Genomic DNA, 11,507 nt, shown 5'->3' with positions numbered 1-11,507 from the left:
CAGATTCAGAAATACTTAGAAGATTACTAACTCATATAAGTAACCAATGTACAAATGTAACAGAACATAGGGATTTTTCTAAGAATTGGTATCATATATAAGAGCATCATAAGTTGTTAACAGGTAATAGAGAACACCTCCATGAATATTTGCATAATCATATCTCTAAATCAGACACAACCAAAGAAAAGAGGAAGAAATTTTTCAGGATAGTTTGGATGAAGAATATATGGACTAATATCAGGTTTCTTTCATTTGATTAACTTCTGATGAGACTCTGTTGTGTCCTAGATACTAAATAGGACTCAATTCAATCCCCAGCACCACAATAAATAAATAAATAGGACTCAAAATAAAATGCTAGCACTACTTGAAGAGTTTGTAATCTTAGGAAGAACCTAAAATGCACACAAATAACTATAACATAAGGTTATAACATAACACATTGCTAGTGAAAATCCCTTATAAGTGTTACAAGGTCCACAATTGGGACAAGAAATAATTTGATGGGATGAGACCGGCACTGTTTTTTTTTTTTAATGAAATAGAATTGTAGAGAATACAATACAAAGAAAAAGAACATAGGAATATCACACAAGTAAAAACAAGTAAGAGGAAGTATGTTTTCTTTAAAATTTTGTTTTATCTTTAATTTATGTGTATGCATGTGTCAGGCTGCAATGCAAAATATATTTCTCACAGTGGGTTCAGTAAAACAAAACCCAACAAAAATCATTTTGAAGCCACCATGTTAAATGATGAAAAAGAGTTCAAAGAGAAAAAGGGCTAAGAGAATAGACACATTTTTGACAAAGGGGTCAAAAGATGAAAACGTGTTGAAGGACAAAAGAACTCACTATATGAAAGACAGGGTTCACTAAAGAAGTGAGATAAGAGTAGGAAAACCAAATAAAGTGAGGAAAGGGATGAACTATAGAGGACTCGACATCCAAGCCAAAGATTTCAAGTATAATTCTGAAGTACAGGGGAGTCACTGAAGATTTTTGGACAAGGAAGTAACAATATCTGAGTTATGCACCAGGAAAATTAACTCAGTTATGAGAGATTGCATGAACAAATTATAATTGCTGGAGAGATTAAAGATATGCTATAATACCAACTGTAAAGCATGATGTTTATTACTTGAAAATTAAAAATATAGATAGATATAAATATATAGATATATGTGAAAATTACTTTGTAAGTTTTAAAATAGTAGCATAGGGCAAAGCATCATAACTACAGTCCCGAATAGGGATGTTTTCTCATTAAAAAAATAAGGTACAGAAACTTATTTCCTCTTGTTATTTCAAATTAAAAGAATCAATAAAATATCCTATTGCACCTCTATACCAACACTTAAAATTTGGAATCAAAATTCATAGTCCTTTTTCTGTTTCTGAATATTAGCATTTTTCTTAGTCATTTAAAAATTATAACTCAGAGACTGCTTTTGAAACTATATCACTCTCATGTTTAAGAATTTATATATAGAGAGAAAATCTGTATTACTAATACAACTGTCATGGTTCGGACATGAGGTATCCCCCAAATGCTCCTGTTAATGCATGAATATTCAGATATAAAATGATTAGAGTAAGGAAACTGTAACCCAATCAGTGCATCCTAGTTTGAATGGATTAATAGGGTAGTATCTGTAGGCAGGTGGGTCATGGCTGGAAGAGGGAGGCTACTGGGGGTTCATCTTTCCTCAGCCCCTTCCCATTTTTTTCTCCCTCTCTCTGCTTCCTGGCTGCGATGAGGTGAGCAGCTTTCTTCCACTCCATCATGCCACCATGATGTTCTGCTTTACCTCAGACCCAAAGTGATGGATTCAGTTGACCATGGACTGAACCTCTGAAATTATAAGCCCCAAATGAACTTTTCCTCCTGTAAGTTGGCTTGTTGAGTATTTTTGTCACAGTAATGTAAAGCTGACTAACACAATATGACCATAATCCAAGAAAAAACCTCAAGGATCAGGATATATCTGCATCTCGTTATATTTCTGTCCTTAGAGCAGCACCTAGGTAAAGATGTCATACATGACAAATAATACTGCAATATTCTCAGTGAAATTTGAATTTCAAAGAAACAATGCATAACTTTTCTGATATAAATGCATTCCATCTCATAAAAACTACAATTGTTTATAGGTATGCCCCCCAATACTGCATGGGACTTAATTACCCTAAAAATATTTATTGTTTATCTGAAATTCAAATCTCACTGAGTGTCCTATATTTTATGTCATCCTAATCAAAGATGTTCACTAATGTTGAATGAGTAAATGGTTATATGTGCTTATATGCTTTTTTTAATATTGTGGCAAAATATGTATAACAAAATTTGCCACTTTAATTAGTTTTAAGTGTTCAATTCATTAGCATTTAGTGCATCCACAATGCTTTGCTGCCATCACTGCAGTCCATTTCCAGACTTCTTCACCATAGCAAACTCAAACTCGGCACCCATTCAAAAATAACCCCATTCATTGTCCCCTCCCACTAGGACTCAGTTACCACACTATACTTACTGTTTCTGTCACTTGTCCTATTCATCTCACACAAGTAGAATCACATAATATTTGCCCTTTTTGTATAAAAATTATTTCACTTAGCTTAATATTTTCAATACACACTATATTTGTCAGCATTTCATTCCCTTTTAAGGCTATACCAATGTGTTTTTATTACAGCATCTTAAGAATACTAGCTAAGGACTCCTTGAAAGCCTCGTATACCTTTTGTTTTCTTTTTCTTTTCTTTCCTTTTGTGTGTGGGGTAGAGTAAGTAGTGGGGAATGAAGCTGGGAGCACTTTACCTCTCAGCTCTATCTCCAGTTCATTTTTTATTTTTTTAATTTCAAGTCAAGTTATTCCTAAGTTGCCCAGACTGGACTTGAATCTGGGAGCCTCCTGCCTCAGTCTCCTGAGTACCTGGGATTATAGGTGAATGCCACCGTGCTTGGCCCTTTGAAGCTTTACCTCAATTCCAGCGCTTTGCAGGCTAGAGTTGTGATTCTTCCTCCTGCCTGTGTACAGTCTGACAGTTTTCCAACCCCTCTAAGAAACAGGTGGGGCTGGAAGGCCACATTACCTGCAATAGAATCATTCAACACACTTGGTCCCATTTTCTGTCCCTGAGTGTTGTGGCCTGTGGACATCCCAGCTTTTTCAATTTCTGGGCTGAGGAGCTTATCATGAACACAAACCTTCAATAAACTCCTGATTCTTCTGGCTTTGACAAATTTCCTGAACTTTAACATTCCACCCAACCATAGGTCCCTTCCAAAGCATTTTTCCTAACTATTGTTATGTGCTGGGGTGAAAACCCATTGCAATACATTTAGTAAACAATTACAGTAAATATTGCTGAGTTGAATGTTTATCATTTGGAAAAATTTATGCTCATTGAAACATCATTGGCTATTTTAAAGTGATATTTGATGATTGTACATTTAATTCCACAGTAAAACTTTTAAAGATATTTTGAAATATGTTTATGTAATAATATATTTATATAGCTGAGGTTTGTTTAATTTCCAGGTACTGTTAAAACAATTTTGCACCATTCTTCCCTATAACTGAGATGGTTGCTAAGGAACTAATCAATGTAAATATCAAGTAATTCAGGTTTGGGCGTCAAAGGGCAAAATGCTAAATTTGAGAGATCAGAGGAAGATAATAGTTGTCCGTTTTCTTTCTTTTTTCACTTGTGAATGTGCAGGCAAATTCTAAAGTTTCCTCTGTTCCTGTACAAGATGAATAGGATGAATAGACTATGACACACTGTACCTTGTTCGTCACAACAGTCAGCACTTCTTATGGTGATCACTTAGCGCATCTCCTCCATGCTACGCTATGTACTGAATGAGGACTGCCTGTGTTCCCTCATGTTCCTCCTCAATTCCCTAATATGAATTCAGGCCAAAGACAAATCCAGATCTATTTTAGGCTCTGAATAAATGTTTGTTGTTGAAATGAATAAGGAATAAATTGGCTAGACATAAATAGCAGCTTCTTTTATTTTTCCCACCTTTGCCTCTGTTTCTCCCCCAGAAACAACTAGGTGTTTAGCTTACCTAGTGCTGGCCAGTCCACCTAATCCACTCTTCCAACTCACCTTAACAGTGATTAGCTCAGTAGTGAAAGTGTGATCCAAACTTGGCCAAATCAAAATCAGTTTGGGATTCTTCCTGGAGCTTATTTTTAAAAAAGGAATCGTTGGTGTGGGGTTGCTAAACTCAAGGGCTGTAAGCCGAGGGGTTTGAAGAATCTTATGGTTGGATTTGAAATGTTCCCCACAGGCCAAGTGTTAAAGTTTGGTTGCCAGTGTGTAGCCCTATCTGGAAGTGGTGGAAACTTTGGAAGGTGAAGCCTACTTGGAGGAAGTAGGTTACCAAGATTGTGCTTGCTCTTTAAAGCTCTTTCTTTCCCTCTCCCTCCCCCCTCTTCCTGCTTCCCAGCTGCCATAAAGTAAGCAGCTCTGCTTTACCACATACTCCCACCATGATGTTCAGCCTCACCAAGGGTACCCAGCAATTGGGCCAAATGACTCTAAATTGAAACCAGGACCCCAAATAAATTTTTCTTCCTTTTTTTTTTTCTCAGATATTTTGTCATAGCAACAGAAAGCTGACTCATACAAAGGGCCTCCCAGTGAATAGGGACAATTCATAAGAGAGCAAAGCTGACAAACAGGAAGACTGAGTACTCCTGGAAAATTTTTGAATTCCTGAATACAACTCTACCTGACCTTTCTGTACCTACCTGTTTCATGAGCCAGTTTTTTCCTTTTCACTATTCAAGAGTTGAATTTTCTGTTATTTGTAAATAAGAGTCTTGCCTGAAATAGCAAGTTTTAAAGTAGACGACCCACTGGAAAAACCACAGTTAATTATGAGTAAAATTTTTCATTACTAACTCAAATTTAACTCTTTAGTGTTTTCCTTTTCTTATTTGTTTGTTTATTTATTTATTTTTGTTGTCATCATTGTTATTAACTGTACATTAGGCATTGCTGTTCTCTCCAGAAAATATTGCATGGCTTTACAATGTTGATTAATTTTCAGTAAGAACAATCTCACTCCCATTTCTGTGTAGTCACATAAGCATATGGGAATCTTTGGTTACAGGGAATAGTTTATGAAAGGGCACATGACATTAGTTGGTTGAATCAGAGCAAAAAAAACAGAACTTTGATTCAATGATTGGGGGAAGAAATTCTCTTTTTCTTTCTGAATGATGTGGTATGCAAATATAAAGCCTGATATTTAGTATCACTTTAATTCTAGGAAAATAGAGAAAAATAATCTCTTGTTTGTATGAATGATAATTTGCTTACAAAATGAGAATGTCATTTAACTATGACTTATTAATTATAGTTTTTTATTGTTTCATTACCACTTTAAAAAGCAATTTTACTTGGAATATAAAATTGATCTTAAAAGATAAAATCTCATTTTAATGGCACTTCAATCAATGTTAACTACTTCCTTTACTTTTCATCCTGAGCTTACCTGTGTGTTGGTATAAAGAGTATTTCTGGTGGTCAATATGGAGTTGGTTCTGCTTTTTATTCAAGCAGATCATATTTGTCTTTTATTTGGACTTTTTAGACATTAATATTTAATATAATTGTTAATAAAATTGGGTTTAGATCTGCTAATCTGCCTTATTTTTTTCTTAATTATCACATCTACTTCTTCACACACTTGTTTTTTATTTTCTTGCCTTCTTTTAAATTAGTTGGGTTTTTGGTTACTATTATTATTTGGCATTGGGATTGAATTCAGCTGCACTTTATCAATGAGATACCTCCCCAGGCCTTTTATTTTATTTTTTTATTTTGAGACAGAGTCTCACTAAGTAGCTTAAGCTGGCTTCAGACTTGCAATCCTATTGCCTCAGCCTCATGAGTCACTAGGATTACAGGTGTGCACCATGCAACCAGCTGATTAATTAGTCTTTTTATGACACCATTGTATATTTCTTTAACTTTTTGGCTATAATTCCATCATTATGGTGGTGGCTAATTATAACTTCCCTTTAAATAATATAACATTCCCCCTATAAGAACCTTGACATTTCTGTTTCCTTTGTGCCCTTATACTCCCTTACTTATGCTACTATTGTCATACATTTATTTCTACACGTGCTATATAGTTTTTTTTCACTATGACAATAGAAAACAGTTTTTCTTTGAAATTAAAGGGACATGAAAAAAATACGTTGTTTTCTTTTTTTTTTGATTCCTGGAGTAATTTATTTAAAATAATATAGATCCTCTCTCCAAAGGAAGTGACAGGAAACACTCTAAAATTACAAAGTCAAACTAAATCAATTGTGACTAACTTTTAAAGTTTCCATGTTATCCTATACCCTGTGCTCATGATGAAGTCAAAGGGAATTCCAGCTCCAAGGCCTGCAAGTGACTTTTTCAACTTCATTTCCACCCTCACAACTTCTCTGTTCCTTCCTTAAACCATTTCTCCTTCACAGAGAATATTCCCTCATTTCTTTTTTTGTTTTTTTATGTAATTTTTTTATTTATATATGACAGCAGAACGCATTACAATTCTTATTACATATATAGAGCACAATTTTTCATATCTCTGGTTGTAACCATAGTACATTCATACCAATTCGTGTCTTCATGCATGTACTTTGGATAGTAATGATCATCACATTCCACCATCATTTATAACCCCATGCCCCCTCCCTTCCCCTTCAACCCCTCTGCCCAATTTGCTTTGGAAAATGAAAAAAAAAATGTTTTTAAATATGCCTGTATATTTGCTTTTCCAGTGCTCTTCATTTCTTTTTGAAGATTCAATTTCTCATCCAGTATAATTTTCTGGAAGAATATTTCTTTTAGCGCAGATATGCTGATAAATTTTTACAGCAAAAAAAAATTTTATTTTTTTTAATTTTTGAAAGATATTTTCTTCAAATAAACAATTCTGGTTAATTTATCATCTGGATTGCTTTTTTTTCCCCTCCCTTATGAGAAGTCTGTGATCATTCTTATCTTTAGTTCCTTTGGCTGCTTTTTTTAAGATTTTTCTCTTTATTACTGGTTTTCAGCAATTTGATTATAATGTGGCTTCACATGTTTTTTTTTTTGTGTGTGTGTTTATCATGCTTGATGTTAGTTGAGTTTTGGGATCTTCGGATTTATAGTTTCATTAAATTTAATGAAGCTTAGATGCTTCTTTTTCTGCAATGTCTAAATTTCACTAAGACCACCCAGGAAATTTTTCATTTCAAATATTGCCTTTCTCAGCTCAAGAAATTTCATGCTACTTAAAAAAAATTAGTTACATATATTACATAATAGTATGTAGTATAACAGTATAATAATCTTTTATATCTTGTATTCCTACTTTTATTATGTTTTTATTTAAATTCTTTAGCATATTAATATCTGCTTTAAAGTATCCATTAAAATTCACCATCTCTATAATTTCTGAGCATGTTTCTATTGATTGATTACTTGTTGGAATGTTTTATGTCTTGCAACTTTATATTGAGTTCAGGATAGGGAAAGGTTTGTGTGTATGTTTGTGTGGTGGTTGTTTTTGTTTTTGGTGCTGGGGATTGAACTTAGGTCCTAAAACATTCTAAGTTTGGGCTCTACTACTGAACTACATTCCCTGTCTTCTCATCTTTTAAAAAAATGAAAGTTTGTTGGGTCAGCATTTAATTTATTTTGAATCAGTTTGAATCTTTCAAGATTGCTTCTGCAGTTCGGTCAGGGTTTGATCAACAGCAATCTTAACACTAGGACTAATTTAACCCTACTATTAAGGTGTGATCTTTCTCTATTAAATATTCAGGTAGTTCAAAGAGGACTCCATGGTAGGGCTTGTTGAAAATAAAATATCTTTCAGTCCTGTGTGAGTAATGGGAATTTTTCTGTTCTGAGCTCCTAAATCATTGCAGGTGCAGCTTGCTATTCCACAACAGACTCTCAGTGGTAACTCTTGCAGGTGTTTGGAGTACTTGTCTGCTCTCTCTCCCTTCCAGTTCTTAGCACTTCAAATGTCAGGTGACTAGGCTTCCCCTAATTCTGGTATCTGTCACCCCTTCTCTAATTTGTTTAACTCTTTCCTCACCATGGTCCTGAAAATGCCTTCAGGTGCAAAGCTGGAAAGATCCCAGGCATCACCTCAATTTTTCTCTGTTCTCAGTCCTGCAGTGCTTGTTGTCCAATGTATGAAAACAGTTGTTTCCTTAAATTTTGTCAAGTTTTCTAATGTCTTTATGTTTTAATATGCAGAGGGTGCTAAGAGCCATAGCCAAGTAGTAATGATGCATGGCATTTTTGGTTAAAATGATATGATTATGTTAAGATCTGCATTCAAATGGATATTAGACCCCTGCTGTCCACCTCGGCCACGGGACTCCTGGAGAATTCCCATTGGTTGGGGAAGTGTGGTAAGAGGGAATTCCGGAGGAGGGAGAACGCCGTCCGGGAGAACGCCGCGTGTGTGGGTCGGCATATTTCCCGGGAGCTTACAGGGCATTGGCGGGAGTTTCAAAAATAAAATTTGTTCCTGTTTGAGTGGCTCGTGATTTTTGTGCCCAGCCAGACTGCGGCAAGAGGGTAATCAGGTTTGATTTACTTTAATGACTAAAGACAGAGTGCACATTAGAGAAAATAGATTTCTCACAGTGCCAACTGTTGAACCCTGACACAAAGAAAAGACCACCAACTCCAATTTTAAATCAAATTAAAGTAAGCTTGAATTTGTGTACACAAGGAGAGTTGATCAGCGGCTGTCTCTTCTAACATGGGTTAGAGACCAGCACCCCAGCTTTCCAGGAATGAGGTTTTAGAGCACAAAAAGTTGTAAACGGGAGTGTCTTGAGAACTTATAGATAACAGGGTTTTGACAAGCATAATACAGAGGCAGATAGTAGGTTAATGATCTACATGGCATGATATTTCAAGATAGAAAGTAAATTCAGATCCCAACATCAGAATTTATGAGGCACCACTAAGGTTTTAGAGAGGGTTGTTATCTGGTCAGGGAAAGCCAGGCATGGGTGAATAGAAGGCATGGACAGAAATTCCAAACAAGTTTAGAAATCGCAGTAATTTATAATAAAACAGAAATTAACTTTTCATGACTTTGTGATGAGATGGCTTCCAATCTTAAGCTGGAATTAGGCTGGGTTCATCACCCAGGCCAAATTCGTGATTGTGGTCAACTTGTCTTGAATATTTACTATTGAAGTTTCTGTTTCCCCTCCATCCACTGCAGCTGTACTAGCTGAGAACCCAGATTTCACCATGTAGAAGTGCTTTCAGTTTCAGAGTCAGAGATAGAAATTAGGAAAACAAAGAAAGTAGAGCTACCTGGTCCCTCAGGCCATTATTTTTGTTATTGCTGAAGTACCTCATCCTCACTCCAACTGGGCCAAATGCCCAGATTGTGGTGAACTTCACAGCTGACAGGGATTCACTTGTGGCCATTATTTCTTAACCTAGGTAATATAAATTTAATTAATATTCTTTAAACTATTTATGAACACTTATGTCCTGTAGGTTTGAGATATTTCACAATAAAAATTAAGAGTTCTGCTTACAGTAAGGTTGAAACTTAATAACTATGAAATTCACATTTCATATTTCAACATTTGTGAGGTGAGCATATTCCCATGGATTCATTGTTACCAGAAAACAATAAGCAAAGCAAACAAATAAACCAAGAAACAAAAAACCTACCTGCCAATGAACTATCAACTCCAAAGACAAGGCATCTAGAGAAAATTATTAATGTTTATGAGGAACCTGATTAAGCATATTTCACTATTTCAGTACAATTTTAAAATGGTTTTATCAATATGATAAAATGTAGTTTCTACTTTCAAGGAACTACAAGGTATATGTGACAGTGAGGTGGGGGAAGCATAGGTTTAAAGGAATAATTAGAAAATAATAGATGAGTATAGGTGAAAGAGAGCAGATGGATATTTTTGCAGCACAAAGGGAAAGATTTTTACATAAAAGTGGCACATTAACTGACTCCAGTAAAGTAAGCAGAAATTAATTAGGCAAAAGGCATATATGTATGATGTGATGTGGCATAGCATAGTGTGGCAAAGTTAGGAAGATCTTAACCAGACATAAAGAAGGGCAGTAAATGCCGCAGTCTGGCTGGGCACAAATAACCGAGCCGCCACAAAGCCTTGTAGGTTCAAACAGCAATTCTTTATTCCCCAACTCTCACCAGCACTGCACACACACTCTTTGGGAACAACACACCTTCCACTGGGCTCCACGCGCCTCATCTCCCCGAACCCCACGGGAACTCCAAAGTAGCGGGCGCCCGAGGAAGATTCCCGGAGCCGCCCTATTCCCAGAGCAGGGTCCATATACAACTCAATCAATCAATCCAGCATCACAGCAATTATATACAGCTTAAATCATCATCTCAATGGTTCACTGGCATCACCTTTCAACCATTCCCTCTGGCAATATGCCAGGCGTCATTCTGACTTCGCTGTGGCTCTCAACAAGTAAATCAAGAAATGGTATGGTGGGTACAGAAACCGGGGGCATTCTGTTGGCTGAAACATAAAGTGGAAGTCTTGGAGGACCTGGTAATGAGACACCATGTTAGGAAGTTTGTACACCATGTTACAAGATTGGGCTTCGTTCTGCCATGAAGGAAAGTCAGCAAAGGATTTTAAGGTTTTGTCCCAGTTATGTGTTTTACATAGAGCAGAATGTGGAGTTAATAGAGAAAAGAACAGCAATTACAAGAGGCAAAAGGTTACTGCAGTAATTAAGAGATGCAGCCTGTCCCTAAATGAAGGATAATGATAGGCAAGAGGGAATAATTGATGGAATAAGGACATTGGTGATATAACACAAGGAACTGAAAGATGTACTTGTCATCCTCAAGACCAGAAGAAAGGAGTATAAATGGCTCATATAAATTATTTAAAAGGTAAGAGATTGGCAAGCTAAGAAAGTTTGTGTTCCATGGCTTTATTTTTCTCAATGAAAAGTCATGGGTAAAGAGTTGACAAGATGGGTGAAGATTTAGAATAGTAGTTGAGAAAAAGGAGTCTATGTGTAAATCAAAGGATTAAGAGGAGAAGGCAAGGATCCCACTCAGGTTTGGAAATATAGCATCACTAAGACTGGGAGATTTTTCACTAGCCACATACAACTTCTCAAGTATAGAAAAGGGAAGATGATGGATTGGAGCTCTGATTGGAGGTTTTATTGGGCTGTGTAGGGAGGATGGGATATCAGAATTTCTCTGAGTAGCAGTCAAAAATCTTCCTTGAGGTGACCGGAGCCTATATTTTCCCCAGCACTTGTAAAATCAAAACCAAAAGAAAAGGTCCCCTTTATTTTAAAACTTCTCTCCAATATACCCATAATGGGAGGGTTGTATTTATCAGTTTCTTTGGGGAAGAACAATGTACAGTCTTATTTAGAGTCATTTGGAGTTGAGGTTAAAGACTCATAAAGGGTGTCTCACTA

This window comes from Marmota marmota, unplaced genomic scaffold, assembly GCF_001458135.2.
Source record: "Marmota marmota marmota unplaced genomic scaffold, marMar, whole genome shotgun sequence".
Classification (NCBI taxonomy): Eukaryota; Metazoa; Chordata; class Mammalia; order Rodentia; family Sciuridae; genus Marmota; species Marmota marmota.
This window is presented reverse-complemented; position numbering follows the sequence as displayed.